Source organism: Syngnathus scovelli, unplaced genomic scaffold (genome assembly GCF_024217435.2).
Source record: "Syngnathus scovelli strain Florida unplaced genomic scaffold, RoL_Ssco_1.2 HiC_scaffold_30, whole genome shotgun sequence".
NCBI lineage: Eukaryota > Metazoa > Chordata > Actinopteri > Syngnathiformes > Syngnathidae > Syngnathus > Syngnathus scovelli.
The window spans coordinates 128,103-151,750 of NW_026061392.1; the positions used below are offsets into that span (position 1 = coordinate 128,103).

The window sequence follows — 23,648 nt, forward strand, 5'->3', positions numbered from 1 at the left end:
CCTCTAGGACGGACAAATGGAAAGTGGCATTCAAAAGCCAGTAAGCGTGCAAGTAAGTGCCGGGCTGGCTTTGGGCCCTTACCTGTTGCGCGCTGTGCAGCAGATCCATTCTCTCTTGGAGGATGCAAGCGTCGCGCTCCCTCAACTCGCACATCAGGGCTCGCTTCCATTGGTCCACGGCGCTCCTAAGCTCTTCTCTCTGATCCGCCGTCAGCACGTCATTCACGCCAGCGTGGCTGGCTTTTTCGCCGTCCGTGGCGGGGCAGTCCCGCTGCGGTAGTGCCTCGTACAACATGGCCTCCAGCTCCAGGATCCTCTGGGCCGCAATCCTCGTCCATCAGTGGTCCGGCGGGAGATTTGAGGGCGGCTTACCTTATGAGCCTGGTCCATGGAACACTTCCTGAAGTCCAACTCTTCATCCAGGTAGCCCTTCTGCTTGCAGAACATATCCTAGCACAGCTCAAGGTCAGAATTGTTGGGGCACATTGCCGGAGTTCCCCTTGGCTGATGTCGCGTGTCTGTCTACCTTCTCACTTTCAATGTCCAACATCTTCTGTTGAAGTGCTGACTTGGTCACTTTGATGTATTCTAACCACTGAGGAAAGGCTGCTGTCACATAAGCAGAATGCGAGAGCGTGCGTGGACGTGCGCGTTACCTTCTCGGCTAGGGTGAGAAGGGGGGGGTTGGTCCAGTAATGCCAGACGGATGAGTGACTGAAGAATGTAGCTATTTTGTCTGAGAAAAAGGTGTGCTCATTGATGAGCTTACCTGTCCTTGTTGCTTCAGCGCTGACTCCAGATCTGCTACTCTGCTTTGATAGTGACCCATTTCTACCATCAGCTTTTCTCTGGTCTGAAAGGAGGAGGAGGGAGGCTCCTCCTCCTCCTTTCAGACCAGAGAACACCCGAGGCTGGGTGAGAACGGGGAGGCTGCGACCCGGCCGGGGGTTGCGGGAAGGGGCGCCACCTTGATCTCCTTCTCGGCGTCGTAGTCCCCTTCGCTGGTCTGGGCTAGCAGAGCGTAGGCTCGTTGCAGCGCTTGATATTCTTGCGTCAGCTGGCGGTAGCGAAGCTCCGCCTCTTCATGCACACACCAATGCAACACAGCACTAGTACCAGAATCAGTCAGACCGGCGACAAAGCACCCGCGACGCAAAGACGAGTCCGATTCCAGGCTGAAGAGGAATGTTTGGTGCCAATACGCTGGCAGAAATGGCGGGCTACCTCTTCGGGTTCCGTGTCGGGGGTTCTGTCGGTGTGAAAAGACAAGGACGATCCGTCCGAGTCCACCAACACGTCTTCGTCGTAGCCGTAAAATGTTTCGATGACCTGCGGGCGCGGAAGCAAACATCTCTCTGAACAAACTGAAGCGACACCTCACGATGAATCGACGAGAGGAACGATAGCGAGAAAAAGGCCATTTCATCTTGCGCAACACCAAGCAGCCGCAAACAAACAGACTCACCTTGCAGGACCTCACGCTTTGTTCCTCCTCAGAGATTCTCGACGTCGGTATCGTAGCAGCAAATCTCTCTCCTGTCGACACAAATAATCCGCCTTTGAGATTCTTTGGATGCAAAGGGAACGAACGGCTCCGGCGCAGAAACAAACGCGACTCACAATGACATTTCTGACATGAGCTCCTGTCTCCAGAGCCTGAAAAACACGTCACCGGCGATGATTGGAGGGACGCTCGTCTTTTCCAAAAGTGACAACTACAGGGTGTGTCAGGGTTTTCCAGATTATCTTTATCGTATCATTGTGTTGCTTTGACTTTGACTGCAACCTGTAATAAATAATATTATTTATCCCTTATTTATCCCTATCGCTTATCCCTTCCTACACAAAGTCGTAAAACACCCCTTGCTATGTTTTGACTAGAGGTCAAGGGCTTCCTCTATTCAATCCACTCTTACACCCACCCTGTTTCTCTTAATTAAAATGCTCGTGCAGGAGCCGAGAGTCAGACTTCATTCGTACAACGGATGGACTCTCCACCTGCAGGTGTCCAAAAGAACTTACTTGTCTCCCGTGTGGTTCTTGCAAAATAAGTTGGAGCGAGCGCAACTCTAACAGGGTGCATTTTGCCACTAGCTGCCTACGGACAATGACGTCGCGCTCGCGGCTCATGGTTGACGGGCTGAGCAGCCGGGCAAGTCCGTCGTTTTCAGCGCACAGCGAGTGGCAAAGGCGCTGACAAAACGGGAGCTTTGAGCTGCTGAAAACGGCAAAACAAGTCTAAAGCGTGTTCAAACGCGTGCGCACAATGCTCCTGCTTGAAAGGTCGGAATTTAAGGGGCCAATTTTTTGGATGGCGGCCGCCGGCCAAGCTTTGGACGGAAAAGGTTTCCTGGCGACAGCGAGCGAGCGCGGCGCTGCCGTACGTGCACCGAGTCGCCTGCCTGAAGACCTTGGACAAGTCGTCGATGATGTGCCGCTGCTCCACAACTTGAAGGAACTCCATTTCACCGTCCTGCTGGCCGCAACCGCGGTCCAGGTCATTGAGCGAACTAGGCCTTCTCTGTGGAACACAAATGCAGTGGACTCTGTTGGCACGCCGCCGTTGTCCGCGTCGACTTACCAAGCTTGCCATCTCCTCGTTCTCCTGGGTGACAAAGCGCACTTTGTTTTCAAGGCGACACAGCACCAGCGAGAGTTCTTCATTCTTCCTGCTCAGGCGTTTGTTTTTGTACAGGAGTGGCAGAAACTGGCTTTCTGTTTCTCTCAGTCGCTTTAGCTGCAAGCATGAAGTGCGGGATGTGAAAGACGCACAACACGCGGGCCAGAACGTATCCATTCCTTTTGCATCGGTTTGAACGGAATCGTGGCTTTGGCTCCCAATAAAAGACATCTACCAGGCAACCGACTCGCCGCGCCGCTCAACTAATAAGCAAGCGCAATGGGTGCCTCGCTGGATGGCGCGCATCAAACGTAGCGCAAACCTTCAAGCGTGCCGTCAATAAATTACCAGTTCATTGCGCTCTTCAGAAAGCAGGGCGTTTCGATCCTCCAGTTTCCTGATGACTGCGCTGAGCTCAGCGATTTTCAGATGAAACCGTCGCGTGTCCCGATCCTCCTGAGACTGAAAACGCCCCGCAACACACACACACAAGCACTCGTTCAAAGTTCAAAACTGTTTTTGTGCTACCTTCCTCCAGCAACGAACTAAGTCATGCGTACTGCAAGTGTGTGATGAGGTGGCTTATGCAATGAAGAGGATTGCTAGTAGCGGCGTTGACCCCACTTCCAGGGTAGTTTAGGCCCGCCCTTTGGGAATCCCTCAGGGCAGCGATCTGCTGCTCGGCAGCCTGAGTCTGCAGCTGAAGGCGGTGGACGTGGCCGGCCCCAGGGCTTCATCCAAAACACTAACCGCTCTGTCTTTCAGCTTGATCTCATCCGTCTGGATGTACAAACGGGGAGCGCTCAGGCAGGCGGGCAAACTCATTTGCCAGAATTGTGACAAAAACAAAGAGAGCAACCGGCCAATTTTTTTCTTGAATCGACTAGAACACCTTTGCTGTGACAAAAGCGAAGCGAGCAACCGGACATTTTCTTCTTGTGAAATAGAATAGAATAGAATGCCTTAGGTGTCATTGCACTGCAGGTATACAACGAAATTGGGAACATAGCCACGCACCGCGCATCTGATCAGTCCTACCAGTCGGCGGATCTCCCTCTCGCAGTCTCTCTTGGTTCGGCTCATCTCCTCCCGATGCTGGTGATGAGCCGATCGGAGCTCGGCCGCTCGGGACTGCCAGGCCTGCTGGGCCGCTGCCAGGGCTTCTTCCGCGCTCCTGGTGGAGGCGACACCGCTCGGTCTCCCGACACCGCCGCGTCTCCTCCACCTCCGCCAGCAAAGCGCCCCCCCTCCTCACCTGAGCAGACATTGCGCCACACCGGGCCGTTGAGACCGCAACGGAGCGCCGCGACGCTTACTGGGGACAAGCTACACAATACGGTAGCGGCCGCATCGAAGCCCGACGTGGCGTGCGGATAGTCAGACACGGATAGAGCGGATCACCTTGTCCATGGAGCCGTCCCTCAGGCTGAGGACCAAGGCATTCAGTCGCTGGATCTCTCCATCTTTGATTTTGATCACTCTCATCAGCTCCATTTCATGCTGCCGCAGTAATGTCTCCCTGGTAATGGCTAACTCTTTCTGCTTCTCCTCATGGAGTTTGCTTTTGAGTTCCGTCATGGCGGCGGTGGCACGGTGGTGCTCCGCCCGCAGGTCCTGACTTCTCTCTCTCTCCAGACAGCTGACCTGACATGACTTAGACTTAGACTTAGACAAACTTTATTGTCATCTTGTCTGCACATGGTGCATACAAAACGAAATTCCGTTGCATACGTCTTACAACAAAGTAGTGATATTGCAGTTGAATAGAAGTAACATATCCTATGAAAATATATATATATATATACATATACTATATATATATATATATATATATATATATATATATATTAAAAATAAGTATAAAGTGCAGCAGTGATAATTATGCAATAGTGCAAGTAGGCAAAACAGTATTCAAGAGTGTGCAGAGGAATGCTAAACCATGTATTAAACTTCTATTTAAAGGGTTTATACAAGTTCAGTAAAGTTGGTAGTGCGAGATAGTGCAAGATAGAGGTCCGTAGTGTCATAAAGTACAGTTCTGTGAATGTGTGATGCAGAGTTCAGTTTAGAGCTCAACAGTTCTAGTGTTCAACAGTCTGATGACAGCAGGGAAAAAGCTGTTGCAGAACCTGGTGGACCTGCAGCGGATGCTGCAAACCTCTTCCCAGAGGGCAGCAGGGAGAACAGTCCATGGTGGGGGTGTGATGGGTCATTGATGATGTTACGGGCACGGGACATGCAGCGCTGAGATGAAATGTCCTGAATGGAGGGAAGAGGAGCCCCTATGATCCTCTCTGCTGTCCTCACCACTCTCCTCACGTTCTTCCAATCGGAGGCGGTGCAGCCTCCACACCACACAGAGAGACAGCTTGTCAGAATGCTCTCTATGGTGCTCCTGTAGAACGTCCTCATGATGGGTGGGGGCAGGTGGGCTCTCCTCATCCTCCGCAGGAAGTACAAGCGCTTCTGTGCCCTCTTGACCAGTGCCGTAGTGTTCATAGTCCAGGTGAGGTCTTCTGTGATGTGGACCCCCAGGAATTTGGTGCTGCTGACCACCTCCGCAGCTGAGCTGTTGATGATCAGTGGAGCGTGGTGAGGCTGTTTTTTCCTGAAGTCGACGATGATCTCCTTCATCTTCTCCTCATTCAGGATCAGGCTGTTTTCTCTGCACCAGCCCACCAGCTGCTCCACCTCCTCTCTGTAGTCCAGGTCGTTGTTGTCTCTGATGAGCCCCACCACCGTTGTGTCGTCTGCTGACTTCACGATGTGATTGGTGGTGAACCTGAGGACGCAGTCGTGTGTCATCAGGGTGCACAGCAGGGGGCTCAGGACGCAGCCCTGAAGGGAGCCTGTGCTGAGGGTGATGACATCAGAGGTGTTCTGTCCGACCCGGACTGACTGAGGTCTGTTGGTGAGGAAGTCTAGCAGCCAGTTGCGAAGGGGGGTGTTGAAGCCCAGGTGTTCCAATTTTCCTACCAGATGCTGTGGGATGATGGTGTTAAACGCTGAGCTGAAGTCCAGGAACAGCCTCCGCACATGCGTGTTCTTCTCCTCCAGGTGAGCCAGGCTCAGGTGAAGAACGGAGGAGATGGCTTCCTGAGTGGAGCGGTTTTGCCGGTCGGCAAACTGGAACGGGTCAAATAATAGGGGGAGTCTGGAAACGATGTGACCTTTAAGCAGCCTTTCGAAGCACTTCATCATAACCGGAGTCAGTGCAACAGGCCGGTAATCATTAAATGAGGTGATTTGAGGTTTCTTCGGCACCGGAATGATGGAGGCAGTCTTAAAGCACGCCGGCACTGTGCCTTGGCCCAGCGAGGTGTTAAAAATGTCTGTGATGACCCCAGCCAGATGACTTGCACATTCCCTGAACACACGCCCAGGAATGTTGTCCGGGCCAGGGGCCTTACAGGGGTTGACTCTCCTCAGGGTCTTCAACACATCGGCGGAGTCAAGGCAGAGTACCTCCTCTTCCTGATGGGGGACAGTTTTAACTGCTGGAGTGCCGTTTAGTGCCTCGAACCTCCCAAAGAAGTTATTTAGACCATTTAGAAAGTCAGCATCAACTACACCCACCGGGGGGGGGGAGGGTGAGTTGTCGTCTGTAATCGCCCGTATGCCTTGCCACATACTCCTGATGTTTTTGACGTCGTGGAAACGATCCTGAAATTTTCGACTGCGGTCTCGCTTCGCTATTCTGATGGCACGGTTCAAGTTGGCTCTCGCTGTCCTCAGTGTCTCCTTGTCGCCAGACTTGAAGGCAGAGTTCCGCGCTCGTAGCGTTTGACGTACCTCCTCAGTCATCCAGGGTCGTTGGTTGCCCCGGGTGATGATATTCTTAGTGGTGCTGACGTCCTCGGTGCATTTGTTGATGTAGGCTGACACAGTCATGGCACACGCATGTCTAATCTACATCGGGAAAACTGGGAGGGAGGGAGGCAGGCAGGGAGGCAGGCAGGGAGGCAGGCAGGGAGGCAGGCAGTGTCTGTCTGTTGAGGTTTTCACCTTGTTCTTCTCCTGCTGAAGTTCTAACTGGACGTCCATCAGTTTGGTTCTCAGCTCGTCATTGGCGGCCTGAAGGGCGTCCGTTCGCTCCGCCTTGGCCCGCCCTGCCGGAGCTCGTTTGGACATCTCTTACTCGAGTCTCGCCCGGTCGTCAGTCAGAGATCACAACATTTGTACCTGGAGAGCACAAACGCAGCGCTGTTTTCCACTGGCTTCGAACTCAACTTCAATCGGTACCGTAACTTACAACATCATAAACATAGAACTAGCTTGACTTATTCATTGAATAAATGCATTTGGTTCTTCAAAACTGCATCACGCAACATAGCGTGACCGAGACGGCCGTTATCCACCTGCGTGAAGTTATTTGGTGAAATGAATGAGATGTTTAAGACACCATCGTTCTGTCTCTATGTAGATGAAGGGAAATAATCGATTGCTGAAGGTCCAAAGGTGTTGTGATAAACAAATAAACATATTAGTGATTAGTGACATATTTGTGATAAACATATTAGGCAGGATAATCACATATGTTAACGTGACTGCCCACACTGTATTTATTTATGGTTATTTGTTAAATCGAGTACTGTTAGACATGAAATAGGAAGTGTTTAACATAAATGGAAGACGAAAGGGGTACTCACCATTGTAGCTCCTGCTGGTCAATGATACGAGCCTCTTCTTGCAGTGGAAAACATACAGCCAACAAACACCGTGGAACCTAAAGGAATGAAATTAAACATTAACATTTAGCCTAAACCAACATTCACAGATACAACGCAACGCAAACTACACAAACGTAAATCTTTTTAAACACAATGAGTTGTACTTACCGTGTACGCTCTAGACGGTCCACTTGCAAGCAGAAAATAAAGATATTTCTGTTGATAATCGTCGTGTTTGTATCCGGTGTCTCGCTCAAGGCCATTGCGCCCACAGATTTGAATTTTGGCGAGAGTTCAGCCTATTGACGTCATTTCCGCGGTGTAATACCCGCATATCTGAAACGGCAAAGTTAAGAGTAGAGTTAAATAAAGTTTTTAGTCAACGCAATAATTTACAACCGTTGACCAGTCGAAATAATCGTCGAAATTTGGCGTCTGTGGCTGGAAGCAGACGCCGAGTTCGACATTCCTCCCAAACGCCACACTCCCTTGCTTTTCAGGGCTAAAAAAAAACAGTTGTAATTACCTTGTACGCTCTAGACGGTCAAGTTGCAAGCTGAAAACAAAAATATTTGCCTTGTAAGTCATCGTGTTACTAACCGCTGTGTCTTGTTTGCCAGAATTGCCGCTTTCCTACTTCCTGTTGCAAGCCACGCCCACGGATTATAATTTTGCCGTGAGTTCCGCCTATTGACGTCATGTCCGCGTCACATGACTGCGACGTAATATTATCTAAAACTGTTTGTGCGGTATTGTGTTGTTCTGTGCGGTATTGTGTTATTCTGTGCGGCGTCGTGTTGTTCTGTGCGGCGTCGTGTTGTTCAGTGCGACGTCGTGTTGTTCAGTGCGGCATGGTGTTGTTCAGTGCGGCATGGTGTTGTTCAGTGCGGCATGGTGTTGTTCAGTGCAGGATGGTGTTGTTCAATGCGGGATGGTGTTGTTCAGTGCGGGATGGTGTTGTTCAGTGCAGGATGGTGTTGTTCAGTGCGGCATGGTGTTGTTCAATGCGGCATGGTGTTGTTCAGTGCAGGATGGTGTTGTTCAGTGCGGCATGGTGTTGTTCAATGCGGCATGGTGTTGTTCAATGCGGCATGGTGTTGTTCAGTGCGGCATGGTGTTGTTCAGTGCGGCATGGTGTTGTTCAGTGCAGCGTAATGTTGTTCAGTGCGGCATGGTGTTGTTCAGTGCGGAATGGTGTTGTTCAGTGCGGCATGGTGTTGTTCAGTGCGGGATGGTGTTGTTCAGTGCGGCATGGTGTTGCTCAGTGCGGCATGGTGTTGTTCAGTGCGGGATGGTGTTGTTCAGTGCGGCATGGTGTTGTTCAGTGCGGCATGGTGTTGTTCAGTGCGGCATGGTGTTGTTCAGTGCGGCATAATGTTGTTCCGTGCGCCATAATGTTGTTCAGTGCGGCATGGTGTTGTTCAGTGCGGGATGGTGTTGTTCAGTGCAGGATGGTGTTGTTCAGTGCGGCATGGTGTTGTTCAATGCGGGATCGTGTTGTTCAGTGCGGCATGGTGTTGTTCAGTGCGGCATGGTGTTGTTCAGTGCGGCATGGTGTTGTTCAGTGCGGCATGGTGTTGTTCAGTGCGGCATAATGTTGTTCAGTGCGGCATAATGTTGTTCAGTGCGGCATAATGTTGTTCAGTGCGGCATAATGTTGTTCAGTGCGGCATAATGTTGTTCAGTGCGGCATAATGTTGTTCAGTGCGGGATGGTGTTGTTCATTGCGGCATGGTGTTGTTCAGTGCGGCATGGTGTTGTTCAGTGCGGCATGGTGTTGTTCAGTGCGGGATGGTGTTGTTCAGTGCAGGATGGTGTTGTTCAGTGCGGCATGGTGTTGTTCAATGCGGCATGGTGTTGTTCAGTTCGGGATGGTGTTGTTCAGTGCGGCATGGTGTTGTTCAGTGCGGCATAATGTTTTTCAGTGCGGCATGTTGTTGTTCAGTGCGGCATGGTGTTGTTCAGTGCAGCATAATGTTGTTCAGTGCGGCATGGTGTTGTTCAGTGCGGAATGGTGTTGTTCAGTGCGGCATGGTGTTGTTCAGTGCGGCATGGTGTTGTTCAGTGCGGCATGGTGTTGTTCAGTGCGGCATGGTGTTGTTCAGTGCGGCATGGTGTTGTTCAGTGCAGGATGGTGTTCAATGCGGGATCGTGTTGTTCAGTGCGGCATGGTGTTGTTCAGTGCGGCATGGTGTTGTTCAGTGCGGCATGGTGTTGTTTAGTGCGGCATGGTGTTGTTCATTTCGGCATAATGTTGTTCAGTGCGGCATAATGTTGTTTAGTGCGGCATGGTGTTGTTCAGTGCGGGATGGTGTTGTTCAGTGCGTTATAATGTTGTTCAGTGCGGCATGGTGTTGTTCAGTGCGGCATGGTGTTGTTCAGTGCGGCATGGTGTTGTTCAGTGCGGCATAATGTTGTTCAGTGCGGCATAATGTTGTTCAGTGCGGGATGGTGTTGTTCAGTGCGGGATGGTGTTGTTCAGTGCGGCATGGTGTTCAATGCGGAATGGTGTTGTTCAGTGCAGGATGGTGTTGTTCAGTGCGGCATGGTGTTGTTCAGTGCGGCATAATGTTGTTCAGTGCGGCATGGTGTTGTTCAGTGCGGCATGGTGTTGTTCAGTGCGGCATGGTGTTGTTCAGTGCGGCATGGTGTTGTTCAGTGCGGCATGGTGTTGTTCAGTGCGGCATGGTGTTGTTCAGTGCGGCATGGTGTTGTTCAGTGCGGCATAATGTTCAATGCGGCATAATGTTGTTCAGTGCGGCATAATGTTGTTCAGTGCGGCATGGTGTTGTTCAGTGCGGGATGGTGTTGTTCAGTGCGGGATGGTGTTGTTCAGTGCAGGATGGTGTTGTTCAGTGCGGCATGGTGTCTTTCAGTGCGGCATGGTGTCGTTCAGTGCGGCATGGTGTCTTTCAGTGCGGCATGGTGTCGTTCAGTGAGGCATGGTGTTGTTCAGTGCGGCATGGTGTTGTTTAGTGCGGCATGGTGTTGTTCAGTGCGGGATGGTGTTGTTCAGTGTGGCATGGTGTTCAGTGCGGCATGGTGTTGTTCAGTGCGGTATCGTGTTGTTCAGTGCGGTATCGTGTTTCTCAGTGCGGTATCGTGTTGTTCAGTGCAGTATCGTTGTGTTGTTCGTATTGTGTTGTGTTGTTCGTAATGTGTTGTGTTGTTCGTATTGTGTTGTGTTGTTCGTATTGTGTTGTGTTGTTCGTATTGTGTTGTGTTGTTCATATTGTGTTGTTCATATTGTGTTGAGTTGTTCGTATTGTGTTGTGTTGTTCGTATTGTGTTGCCTTTAACACTTAGCCTCTAACACTTAGCCTCTAACACTTAGCCTCTAGCATCTAGAAGGTAAATAAATAGGAAGGAAGGACTCACCGGTGACGTCTTCGCCCACGTCCAAGCGTTGTACTTTGTATTTTCATCCTTCTGACAGTGGAAAACATAGCCAACAAACACCGTGGAACCTAAACGAATGAAAGAAAACTATCATTTGGCCACAACCAACATTCACAGATACAACACAATGTGACGTGCGGGGTTGAGGTTAAAGGTTGAGTGAAGGGCCCTCGTTTTAAACTACTTTTTTGAAAAGGATTGGGAACAAGTAAGACGTATTTAATTTATTTAATGGGAAGTAGTAAGAGCTATTGAATTTAATCTATGTATTATATTCTATTGTATTGTATTCTGTTGTATTCTTTTGGATTGTATTCACACTAACCCCACTAAAACTTCAGCCCACAAAAACTCGCCTCTGGCGCCTAGCCTCTGGCACTTAGCCTCTAACACTTAGCCTTTAACACTTAGCCTTTAACACTTAGCCTTTAACACTTAGCCTTTAACACTTAGCCTAGAAGGTGAATAAATAGGGTTAAAGGTTGAGTGAAGGGCCCTCGTTTTAAACTACTGTTTTGAAAAGGAGTGGGAACAAGTAAGACGTATTTAATTTATTTAATGGGAAGTAGTAAGACTTATTAAATTTATTTAATCTACTTTTCTTCCCAGGCAAAATTTGATGTGCTGCAATTCCAAATTTCCAAAGTGAATGAAGGAATGAAGTCCTTTAAATTATGATTTTGTATAAATACTAGGCATTAACACAAAATCGACGGCACAAAATGGGCAGACTTTACTTGTTTGAAAAGGACTGGTTACAAGACAGACTTTTTTAATTTATTTAATGGGAAGAAGACTTAGTTTAATTGATCTATTTTTGTTCCCTGGCAAAATTCGATTTGCTGCAATTCCAAATTTCCAAAGTGAATGAAGGCAAGAAGTCGTTTAAATTATGATTTTGTTTAAATACTAGGCATGGACACAAAATCTACGGCACAAAATGGGCAGACTTTACTTGTTTGAAGAGGACTGGTTACAAGACAGACTTTTCTGATTTATTTATTGGGAAGAAGACTTATTTAGTTTATTTAATCTATTTTTGTTCCCTGGCAAAATTGGATTTGCTGAAACTGTATTTTGCCAAATCTTGCCTTGAGACCTGATAGGAAGTATTAAACGCTTAGTTAAATCAATACAAGTTGGTAGTAAGAGCGAGTAATGTTGGTTGAACCGATGAATGAAGGTTGAAAGCAATTTAAATTATGACTTTGTATAAATACTAGATATTAACAGAACATCTACTGCGCGAAATGGGCAGAGTTTACTTGTTTGAGAAGGAGTGGCTTATTCAAAACTAAGATTTATTTAATCTGTTTGTTCCCAGGCAAAATTGGATGTGATGCAATTCCAAATTTCACCACATGACGGTGCCCAATTTCGACTTCATAGGACATATTAAACACTTAGCTTGTTATTATGTTCAAGGTAATCAGATTTGTTTATTATTCTAATGGCCTCTTCAAAACTATTCTGGATTACTACTTTGGATCTATTCTACATTACTTGGCAACAACATACTCTGTAACAGATTAGGCAGTATAATCATATATGTTAACTTGAGAGTGCCCACACTCAATCTACTTATTGTGATGTGTTAAATCAATTACTGTTAGACATTATTTGTCTGATAATCTACCAAATCTTTGAATTGAAGAATTTGTGATTTAATTAATAGCTTGTTGTTATGTTCAGGGTAATCAGACTTGTATATAATTCTAATGGCCTTCTTTTGAAAACTATTCTGAATTACAACTTTGGATCTTATATTACTTTGCAACAATCTACTCGGTGACAGATTAGGCAGTATAATCACATATGTTAACTTCAGTGCCCACACTGTATTTATTTATGGTTATTTGTTAAATCAAGTACTGTTAGACATGAAATAGGAAGTGTTTAACATAAATGTTATGGCTACTCACCATTGTAGCTCGCTCCTGGTCAATGATATGAGCCTCTTCTTGCAGTGGAAAACTTGCAGCCAACAAACACCGTGGAACCTAAAGGAATGAAATTAAACATTAACATTTCGCCTGGACCAACATTCACACGTACAACGCAACGCGGCTACACTTCTGCTATTACAAACGTAAATCTCCTTAAACACAACGAGTGTTACTTACCGTGTACGCTCTAGGCAAAATTGGATGTGATGCAATTCCAAATCTATCTGAAACGGCAGTTAAAAGTAGAGTTACATCAAGTTTTCTTTTTTAATCAACACAATCATTTACAACCGTTGACCAGAAAGAATCGTCGAAATTCGACGTCCCCCACAAACGCCACGCTCACTCGCTTTTCAGGGCAACAAAAGTACTTCTTTTTAAAAACGATGAGTTGTACTTACCGTGTACGCTCTGGACGGTCCAGTTGCAAGCAGAAAATAAAAATATTTCTCTTGTTAGTCGTATGTTACCATCCGCTGTGTCTTTGTCAACATCGCCGCCATTTTCCTACTTCCTGCTGCGAGCCACGCCCACGGATTTAAATTTGGGCGGAAGCTCTTTCCATTGGCGTCGTTTTCGCGTATAGCAAATCCGATTGGTTGGGAAGGGGGCACGGTTATGCAGCCGAGGGGTCCTGTGATCGGTGGGATGTAAAGTAGGCGTCGACGTCACGTCCGCGTCACGTGACCACGACGTGGCAGACGTCATATAGCAACCGCTGTTTTGTTTAGTAGACTTACAGTTGTTATGCATTGACATAATGGCGCACACACCAAATAGATTTAAATAAATTAAATAATTCTTCTGCCCACTCTCTTTTAAACAAGTTAACTCTCCCCGCGGATTTGAATTCCGGCGAAAGTTACGCCCATCGACGTCACGTATGTCACGTGACCACGACGTGGCAGATGTCATATAGCAACCGCTGTTTTGTTTAGTAGATTTACAGTTGTTATGCATTGGCATAATGGTGTGCACTCAAAATAGATTTAAATAAATTAAATATTTCTTCTGCCCACTCCCTTTTAAACAAGTTAACTCTGCCCACGTCCATTGACGTCTTGTCTGCGTCACGTGACCACGACGTAGTGACGTCATATAGTAACCGCTGTTTTGATCAGTAGACTTAGTTATTATGCGTTGACATAATGGCGCACTGGTTAGCATGGCCACCTCTTAAGCATGATGTTGCGGGTTCGACGCCTGATCAATGTTAGCATGGAGTGAGCTGAAGTGCATGGCGCTGAAGATTTGAATCTTTGAAATGCGCTGAGGTCTGACATATCAGGCAGAATGGTTTGCCATCACGTTCAACAAAAAATAGAAACTTTCCCACTCTGATTAAAACGTCCTGTGTTCATCTACGTATTTTCGTTTTGCTGTGCATCTTTTCCCTGCCATTTCGAGAGCCCAATTGACACTCATAGTTTAAAGAAATGTGTTTGCCCATCCTACTTTGTGGAATTTCACCACATGCGCTTTTGACCAAAATACCAAATTGAACTCAAGTGAAGCCAACACGCACAACCCCCCACACACACACAAATGTTGATATGAACATAAAAGAGCCGCATGCGGTTCGGGAGTTGCGGCTTGGCCAAACCTGTAGTATACAACTTTATTTGTATAAAATTTTCACAACAGCTGTCACACAAACAAAGCGGGAAAAACCAAAGACGTGCGTGTTCCGCCCACGCTGGATTTATTTGCACCTTTGAAAAGACACCGTATTGCCGCAGATGTGGCAAAGAGTACTTTTGGGCATCTGAGACGGAAGGATGTCCAAAGCATCACGTCACCTGCTCTGGTAGGCATGGTGGTGGGACGTTGAGGTCAACCGCTTTGGGGTTGGCTGAATCTTTGATCGCAGGATGCCACACACTTGAAGACAGAAGCAGAAAAGCAGAGCTAAATGCAAAATGTACTCACCGGTGACTCCAATTTTTTTCCCCCCTGAAGAAACAGCTGGACGGGTGGCCCCGGCTGGCCAGTGGGACTCTTGTTATTCTGACCCTTTTTAGTGCGCGTTTGGGGCAACAACCGTTTTTTGTGGCGCTCTCTTCTGGTTCAAAAGTGCCCTGCATGTGAATTTGCTTTTCCTGCCTTCTGATTGGATGAGCGCCGGTGTGACGCGGTGCCTCTGTCACCGTGGCGGGGGGTATACGTTGGCATCGGAGCGTCTGCCAACGTCTGAGACCGGCTGGCAGTGTATCGGAGGTGTCGAGTGCGGTGCCGCTGGAGCTCACTCACCAGCTGGTGTTAGGGCCACAGAATGAAGGCCAAGGAGAAGAATAGAAAGAGAAACAGAAACTTCTCCTCCAATTGTTTGATTTGTCTCTTCTGAGCTTCGATGAATTCTTTCAGCTCTTTGTTCCTCTAGGACGGACAAATGGAAAGTGGCATTCAAAAGCCAGTAAGCGTGCAAGTAAGTGCCGGGCTGGCTTTGGGCCCTTACCTGTTGCGCGCTGTGCAGCAGATCCATTCTCTCTTGGAGGATGCAAGCGTCGCGCTCCCTCAACTCGCACATCAGGGCTCGCTTCCATTGGTCCACGGCGCTCCTAAGCTCTTCTCTCTGATCCGCCGTCATCACGTGATTCACGCCAGCGTGGCTGGCTTTTTCGCCGTCCGTGGCGGGGCAGTCCCGCTGCGGTAGCGCCTCGTACAACATGGCCTCCAGCTCCAGGATCCTCTGGGCCGCAATCCTCGTCCATCAGTGGTCCGGCGGGAGATTTGAGGGCGGCTTACCTTATGAGCCTGGTCCATGGAACACTTCCTGAAGTCCAACTCTTCATCCAGGTAGCCCTTCTGCTTGCAGAACATATCCTAGCACAGCTCAAGGTCAGAATTGTTGGGGCACATTGCCGGAGTTCCCCTTGGCTGATGTCGCGTGTCTGTCTACCTTCTCACTTTCAATGTCCAACATCTTCTGTTGAAGTGCTGACTTGGTCACTTTGATGTATTCTAACCACTGAGGAAAGGCTGCTGTCACATAAGCAGAATGCGAGAGCGTGCGTGGACGTGCGCGTTACCTTCTCGGCTAGGGTGAGAAGGGTCCTGGCGTGAATCACGACCACCTGCTCCTCGTTGGTGAGATTCTGCAAGAGCCCAAAGGCACAGCGTCAACAAGCTTCTTTCAGCGCAAAGCCTTCCAAAAGTCACATTTGAGCCGCCGAGTCTCGTGGAGTGCGAACATAAGGAGTTCGACATACACTTACGGCGTTATAGCCCAGGATGTCCAGCTTCTTCATCAGATCACTGATGACGATGTCCGGGGGAAAGGCGCAAGGAGCAATGTAAGGTGTTCTGGGACCTCGGGTTAAGGTTAGGGTTGCGAGGGACGCCTTACGTACGCTCACGCCCTCGGCCTCGCAGTAGATCTGCAAAGGGCTGAGGCCGTCTGGGAAACGGACTTGCAGAAACTTCAAGACGGGGGAGCGCCACTCCCTCTCCTGAAAGGCAGAGGCATGCATCCGTCCGTCCGTCCGTCCGTCCGTCCGTCCGTCCGTCCGTCCGTCCGTCCGTCCGTCCGTCCGTCCGTCCGTCACATCTCTGGCCTCAACACGCTTGTGCGAGTCTTCCCACCTCCAGCTCCAGGATGCGGAACTCAAGCAGTTCGTTTTGGTCTCGGATATCCTGGATGTGCTCTTTCAGACGCGCTTCTTCCGCCTCCATCCGCCTGACCTGAAAAGACAGTCAGACCTCATCTGCGGGGCTTCCCGACAGGTGTGACGCCAAGCGACTCCGCCCAGCGCCTTTCTTTCCGTCACCTTTTCGGCCAACTGCTGATTGCTCTGACGCAGCAGCTGCTTCTCCTCCACCCACTTGACATTCTAGAAGAGACAAACGCGTGGACAGCTTTGGAATGTTGTGTCATTTTCATCCACAAATTCTTTGGTTGACTGGAAAATGACATTTGCTTTTCTCCGCATTTTCCCAGCCACGTTCGGGGGGGGGGGGGGGGGGTTGGTCCAGTAATGCCAGACGGATGAGTGACTGAAGAATGTAGCTATTTTGTCTGAGAAAAAGGTGTGCTCATTGATGAGCTTACCTGTCCTTGTTGCTTCAGCGCTGACTCCAGATCTGCTACTCTGCTTTGATAGTGACCCATTTCTACCATCAGCTTTTCTCTGGTCTGAAAGGAGGAGGAGGGAGGCTCCTCCTCCTCCTTTCAGACCAGAGAACACCCGAGGCTGGGTGAGAACGGGGAGGCTGCGACCCGGCCGGGGGTTGCGGGAAGGGGCGCCACCTTGATCTCCTTCTCGGCGTCGTAGTCCCCTTCGCTGGTCTGGGCTAGCAGAGCGTAGGCTCGTTGCAGCGCTTGATATTCTTGCGTCAGCTGGCGGTAGCGAAGCTCCGCCTCTTCATGCACACACCAATGCAACACAGCACTAGTACCAGAATCAGTCAGACCGGCGACAAAGCACCCGCGACGCAAAGACGAGTCCGATTCCAGGCTGAAGAGGAATGTTTGGTGCCAATACGCTGGCAGAAATGGCGGGCTACCTCTTCGGGTTCCGTGTCGGGGGTTCTGTCGGTGTGAAAAGACAAGGACGATCCGTCCGAGTCCACCAACACGTCTTCGTCGTAGCCGTAAAATGTTTCGATGACCTGCGGGCGCGGAAGCAAATATCTCTCTGAACAAACTGAAGCGACACCTCACGATGAATCGACGAGAGGAACGATAGCGAGAAAAAGGCCATTTCATCTTGCGCAACACCAAGCAGCCGCAAACAAACAGACTCACCTTGCAGGACCTCACGCTTTGTTCCTCCTCAGAGATTCTCGACGTCGGTATCGTAGCAGCAAATCTCTCTCCTGTCGACACAAATAATCCGCCTTTGAGATTCTTTGGATGCAAAGGGAACGAACGGCTCCGGCGCAGAAACAAACGCGACTCACAATGACATTTCTGACATGAGCTCCTGTCTCCAGAGCCTGAAAAACACGTCACCGGCGATGATTGGAGGGACGCTCGTCTTTTCCAAAAGTGACAACTACAGGGTGTGTCAGGGTTTTCCAGATTATCTTTATCGTATCATTGTGTTGCTTTGACTTTGACTGCGACCTGTAATAAATAATATTATTTATCCCTTATTTATCCCTATCGCTTATCCCTTCCTACACAAAGTCGTAAAACACCCCTTGCTATGTTTTGACTAGAGGTCAAGGGCTTCCTCTATTCAATCCACTCTTACACCCACCCTGTTTCTCTTAATTAAAATGCTCGTGCAGGAGCCGAGAGTCAGACTTCATTCGTACAACGGATGGACTCTCCACCTGCAGGTGTCCAAAAGAACTTACTTGTCTCCCGTGTGGTTCTTGCAAAATAAGTTGGAGCGAGCGCAACTCTAACAGGGTGCATTTTGCCACTAGCTGCCTACGGACAATGACGTCGCGCTCGCGGCTCATGGTTGACGGGCTGAGCAGCCGGGCAAGTCCGTCGTTTTCAGCGCACAGCGAGTGGCAAAGGCGCTGACAAAACGGGAGCTTTGAGCTGCTGAAAACGGCAAAACAAGTCTAAAGCGTGTTCAAACGCGTGCGCACAATGCTCCTGCTTGAAAGGTCGGAATTTAAGGGGCCAATTTTTTGGATGGCGGCCGCCGGCCAAGCTTTGGACGGAAAAGGTTTCCTGGCGACAGCGAGCGAGCGCGGCGCTGCCGTACGTGCACCGAGTCGCCTGCCTGAAGACCTTGGACAAGTCGTCGATGATGTGCCGCTGCTCCACAACTTGAAGGAACTCCATTTCACCGTCCTGCTGGCCGCAACCGCGGTCCAGGTCATTGAGCGAACTAGGCCTTCTCTGTGGAACACAAATGCAGTGGACTCTGTTGGCACGCCGCCGTTGTCCGCGTCGACTTACCAAGCTTGCCATCTCCTCGTTCTCCTGGGTGACAAAGCGCACTTTGTTTTCAAGGCGACACAGCACCAGCGAGAGTTCTTCATTCTTCCTGCTCAGGCGTTTGTTTTTGTACAGGAGTGGCAGAAACTGGCTTTCTGTTTCTCTCAGTCGCTTTAGCTGCAAGCATGAAGTGCGGGATGTGAAAGACGCACAACACGCGGGCCAGAACGTATCCATTCCTTTTGCATCGGTTTGAACGGAATCGTGGCTTTGGCTCCCAATAAAAGACATCTACCAGGCAACCGACTCGCCGCGCCGCTCAACTAATAAGCAAGCGCAATGGGTGCCTCGCTGGATGGCGCGCATCAAACGTAGCGCAAACCTTCAAGCGTGCCGTCAATAAATTACCAGTTCATTGCGCTCTTCAGAAAGCAGGGCGTTTCGATCCTCCAGTTTCCTGATGACTGCGCTGAGCTCAGCGATTTTCAGATGAAACCGTCGCGTGTCCCGATCCTCCTGAGACTGAAAACGCCCCGCAACACACACACACAAGCACTCGTTCAAAGTTCAAAACTGTTTTTGTGCTACCTTCCTCCAGCAACGAACTAAGTCATGCGTACTGCAAGTGTGTGATGAGGTGGCTTATGCAATGAAGAGGATTGCTAGTAGCGGTGTTGACCCCACTTCCAGGGTAGTTTAGGCCCGCCCTTTGGGAATCCCTCAGGGCAGCGATCTGCTGCTCGGCAGCCTGAGTCTGCAGCTGAAGGCGGTGGACGTGGCCGGCCCCAGGGCTTCATCCAAAACACTAACCGCTCTGTCTTTCAGCTTGATCTCATCCGTCTGGATATACAAACGGGGAGCGCTCAGGCAGGCGGGCAAACTCATTTGCCAGAATTGTGACAAAAACAAAGAGAGCAACCGGCCAATTTTTTTCTTGAATCGACTAGAACACCTTTGCTGTGACAAAAGCGAAGCGAGCAACCGGACATTTTCTTCTTGTGAAATAGAATAGAATAGAATGCCTTAGGTGTCATTGCACTGCAGGTATACAACGAAATTGGGAACATAGCCACGCACCGCGCATCTGATCAGTCCTACCAGTTGGCGGATCTCCCTCTCGCAGTCTCTCTTGGTTCGGCTCATCTCCTCCCGATGCTGGTGATGAGCCGATCGGAGCTCGGCCGCTCGGGACTGCCAGGCCTGCTGGGCCGCTGCCAGGGCTTCTTCCGCGCTCCTGGTGGAGGCGACACCGGTCGGTCTCCCGACACCGCCGCGTCTCCTCCACCTCCGCCAGCAAAGCGCCCCCCCTCCTCACCTGAGCAGACATTGCGCCACACCGGGCCGTTGAGACCGCAACGGAGCGCCGCGACGCTTACTGGGGACAAGCTACACAATACGGTAGCGGCCGCATCGAAGCCCGACGTGGCGTGCGGATAGTCAGACACGGATAGAGCGGATCACCTTGTCCATGGAGCCGTCCCTCAGGCTGAGGACCAAGGCATTCAGTCGCTGGATCTCTCCATCTTTGATTTTGATCACTCTCATCAGCTCCATTTCATGCTGCCGCAGTAATGTCTCCCTGGTAATGGCTAACTCTTTCTGCTTCTCCTCATGGAGTTTGCTTTTGAGTTCCGTCATGGCGGCGGTGGCACGGTGGTGCTCCGCCCGCAGGTCCTGACTTCTCTCTCTCTCCAGACAGCTGACCTGACATGACTTAGACTTAGACTTAGACAAACTTTATTGTCATCTTGTCTGCACATGGTGCATACAAAACGAAATTCCGTTGCATACGTCTTACAACAAAGTAGTGATATTGCAGTTGAATAGAAGTAACATATCCTATGAAAATATATATATATATATATACATATACTATATATATATATATATATATATATTAAAAATAAGTATAAAGTGCAGCAGTGATAATTATGCAATAGTGCAAGTAGGCAAAACAGTATTCAAGAGTGTGCAGAGGAATGCTAAACCATGTATTAAACTTCTATTTAAAGGGTTTATACAAGTTCAGTAAAGTTGGTAGTGCGAGATAGTGCAAGATAGAGGTCCGTAGTGTCATAAAGTACAGTTCTGTGAATGTGTGATGCAGAGTTCAGTTTAGAGCTCAACAGTTCTAGTGTTCAACAGTCTGATGACAGCAGGGAAAAAGCTGTTGCAGAACCTGGTGGACCTGCAGCGGATGCTGCAAACCTCTTCCCAGAGGGCAGCAGGGAGAACAGTCCATGGTGGGGGTGTGATGGGTCATTGATGATGTTACGGGCACGGGACATGCAGCGCTGAGATGAAATGTCCTGAATGGAGGGAAGAGGAGCCCCTATGATCCTCTCTGCTGTCCTCACCACTCTCCTCACGTTCTTCCAATCGGAGGCGGTGCAGCCTCCACACCACACAGAGAGACAGCTTGTCAGAATGCTCTCTATGGTGCTCCTGTAGAACGTCCTCATGATGGGTGGGGGCAGGTGGGCTCTCCTCATCCTCCGCAGGAAGTACAAGCGCTTCTGTGCCCTCTTGACCAGTGCCGTAGTGTTCATAGTCCAGGTGAGGTCTTCTGTGATGTGGACCCCCAGGAATTTGGTGCTGCTGACCACCTCCACAGCTGAGCTGTTGATGATCAGTGGAGCGTGGTGAGGCTGTTTTTTCCTGAAGTCGACGATGATCTCCATCTTCTCCTCATTCAGGATCAGGCTGTTTTCTCTGCACCAGCCCACCAGCTGCTCCACCTCCTCTCTGTAGTCCAGGTCGTTGTTGTCTCTGATGAGCCCCACCACCGTTGTGTCGTCTGCTGACTTCACGATGTGATTGGTGGTGAACCTGAGGACGCAGTCGTGTGTCATCAGGGTGCACAGCAGGGGGCTCAGGACGCAGCCCTGAAGGGAGCCTGTGCTGAGGGTGATGACATCAGAGGTGTTCTGTCCGACCCGGACTGACTGAGGTCTGTTGGTGAGGAAGTCTAGCAGCCAGTTGCGAAGGGGGGTGTTGAAGCCCAGGTGTTCCAATTTTCCTACCAGATGCTGTGGGATGATGGTGTTAAACGCTGAGCTGAAGTCCAGGAACAGCCTCCGCACATGGGTGTTCTTCTCCTCCAGGTGAGCCAGGCTCAGGTGAAGAACGGAGGAGATGGCTTCCTGAGTGGAGCGGTTTTGCCGGTCGGCAAACTGGAACGGGTCAAATAATAGGGGGAGTCTGGAAACGATGTGACCTTTAAGCAGCCTTTCGAAGCACTTCATCATAACCGGAGTCAGTGCAACAGGCCGGTAATCATTAAATGAGGTGATTTGAGGTTTCTTCGGCACCGGAATGATGGAGGCAGTCTTAAAGCACGCCGGCACTGTGGCTTGGCCCAGCGAGGTGTTAAAAATGTCTGTGATGACCCCAGCCAGATGACTTGCACATTCCCTGAACACACGCCCAGGAATGTTGTCCGGGCCAGGTGCCTTACAGGGGTTGACTCTCCTCAGGGTCTTCGACACATCGGCGGAGTCAAGGCAGAGTACCTCCTCTTCCTGATGGGGGACAGTTTTAACTGCTGGAGTGCCGTTTAGTGCCTCGAACCTCCCAAAGAAGTTATTTAGACCATTTAGAAAGTCAGCATCAACTACACCCACCGGGGGGGGGAGGGTGAGTTGTCGTCTGTAATCGCCCGTATGCCTTGCCACATACTCCTGATGTTTTTGACGTCGTGGAAACGATCCTGAAATTTTCGACTGCGGTCTCGCTTCGCTATCCTGATGGCACGGTTCAAGTTGGCTCTCGCTGTCCTCAGTGTCTCCTTGTCGCCAGACTTGAAGGCAGAGTTCCGCGCTCGTAGCGTTTGACGTACCTCCTCAGTCATCCAGGGTCGTTGGTTGCCCCGGGTGATGATATTCTTAGTGGTGCTGACGTCCTCGGTGCATTTGTTGATGTAGGCTGACACAGTCATGGCACACGCATGTCTAATCTACATCGGGAAAACTGGGAGGGAGGGAGGCAGGCAGGGAGGCAGGCAGGGAGGCAGGCAGGGAGGCAGGCAGTGTCTGTCTGTTGAGGTTTTCACCTTGTTCTTCTCCTGCTGAAGTTCTAACTGGACGTCCATCAGTTTGGTTCTCAGCTCGTCATTGGCGGCCTGAAGGGCGTCCGTTCGCTCCGCCTTGGCCCGCCCTGCCGGAGCTCGTTTGGACATCTCTTACTCGAGTCTCGCCCGGTCGTCAGTCAGAGATCACAACATTTGTACCTGGAGAGCACAAACGCAGCGCTGTTTTCCACTGGCTTCGAACTCAACTTCAATCGGTACCGTAACTTACAACATCATAAACATAGAACTAGCTTGACTTATTCATTGAATAAATGCATTTGGTTCTTCAAAACTGCATCACGCAACATAGCGTGACCGAGACGGCCGTTATCCACCTGCGTGAAGTTATTTGGTGAAATGAATGAGATGTTTAAGACACCATCGTTCTGTCTCTATGTAGATGAAGGGAAATAATCGATTGCTGAAGGTCCAAAGGTGTTGTGATAAACAAATAAACATATTAGTGATTAGTGACATATTTGTGATAAACATATTAGGCAGGATAATCACATATGTTAACGTGACTGCCCACACTGTATTTATTTATGGTTATTTGTTAAATCGAGTACTGTTAGACATGAAATAGGAAGTGTTTAACATAAATGGAAGACGAAAGGGGTACTCACCATTGTAGCTCCTGCTGGTCAATGATACGAGCCTCTTCTTGCAGTGGAAAACATACAGCCAACAAACACCGTGGAACCTAAAGGAATGAAATTAAACATTAACATTTAGCCTAAACCAACATTCACAGATACAACGCAACGCAAACTACACAAACGTAAATCTTTTTAAACACAATGAGTTGTACTTACCGTGTACGCTCTAGACGGTCCACTTGCAAGCAGAAAATAAAGATATTTCTGTTGATAATCGTCGTGTTTGTATCCGGTGTCTCGCTCAAGGCCATTGCGCCCACAGATTTGAATTTTGGCGAGAGTTCAGCCTATTGACGTCATTTCCGCGGTGTAATACCCGCATATCTGAAACGGCAAAGTTAAGAGTAGAGTTAAATAAAGTTTTTAGTCAACGCAATAATTTACAACCGTTGACCAGTCGAAATAATCGTCGAAATTTGGCGTCTGTGGCTGGAAGCAGACGCCGA

General features: G+C 49.5%; 1 long non-coding RNA gene and 1 pseudogene across 1 annotated transcript; both read right to left on the bottom strand.

Moving 5' to 3' along the window:
- Positions 1–10,663: 10,663 nt before the first annotated feature.
- Positions 10,664–13,143, bottom strand: LOC137839994 (uncharacterized). Its single transcript, XR_011086381.1, has 4 exons — positions 13,037–13,143; positions 12,813–12,859; positions 12,612–12,689; positions 10,664–10,757 (listed from the first exon to the last, which is right to left on the bottom strand). It is a non-coding gene; the product is annotated as an uncharacterized lncRNA (long non-coding RNA).
- Positions 13,144–14,332: 1,189 nt separating this feature from the next.
- Positions 14,333–23,247, bottom strand: LOC125966031 (janus kinase and microtubule-interacting protein 3-like; annotated as a pseudogene).
- Positions 23,248–23,648: the final 401 nt, after the last annotated feature.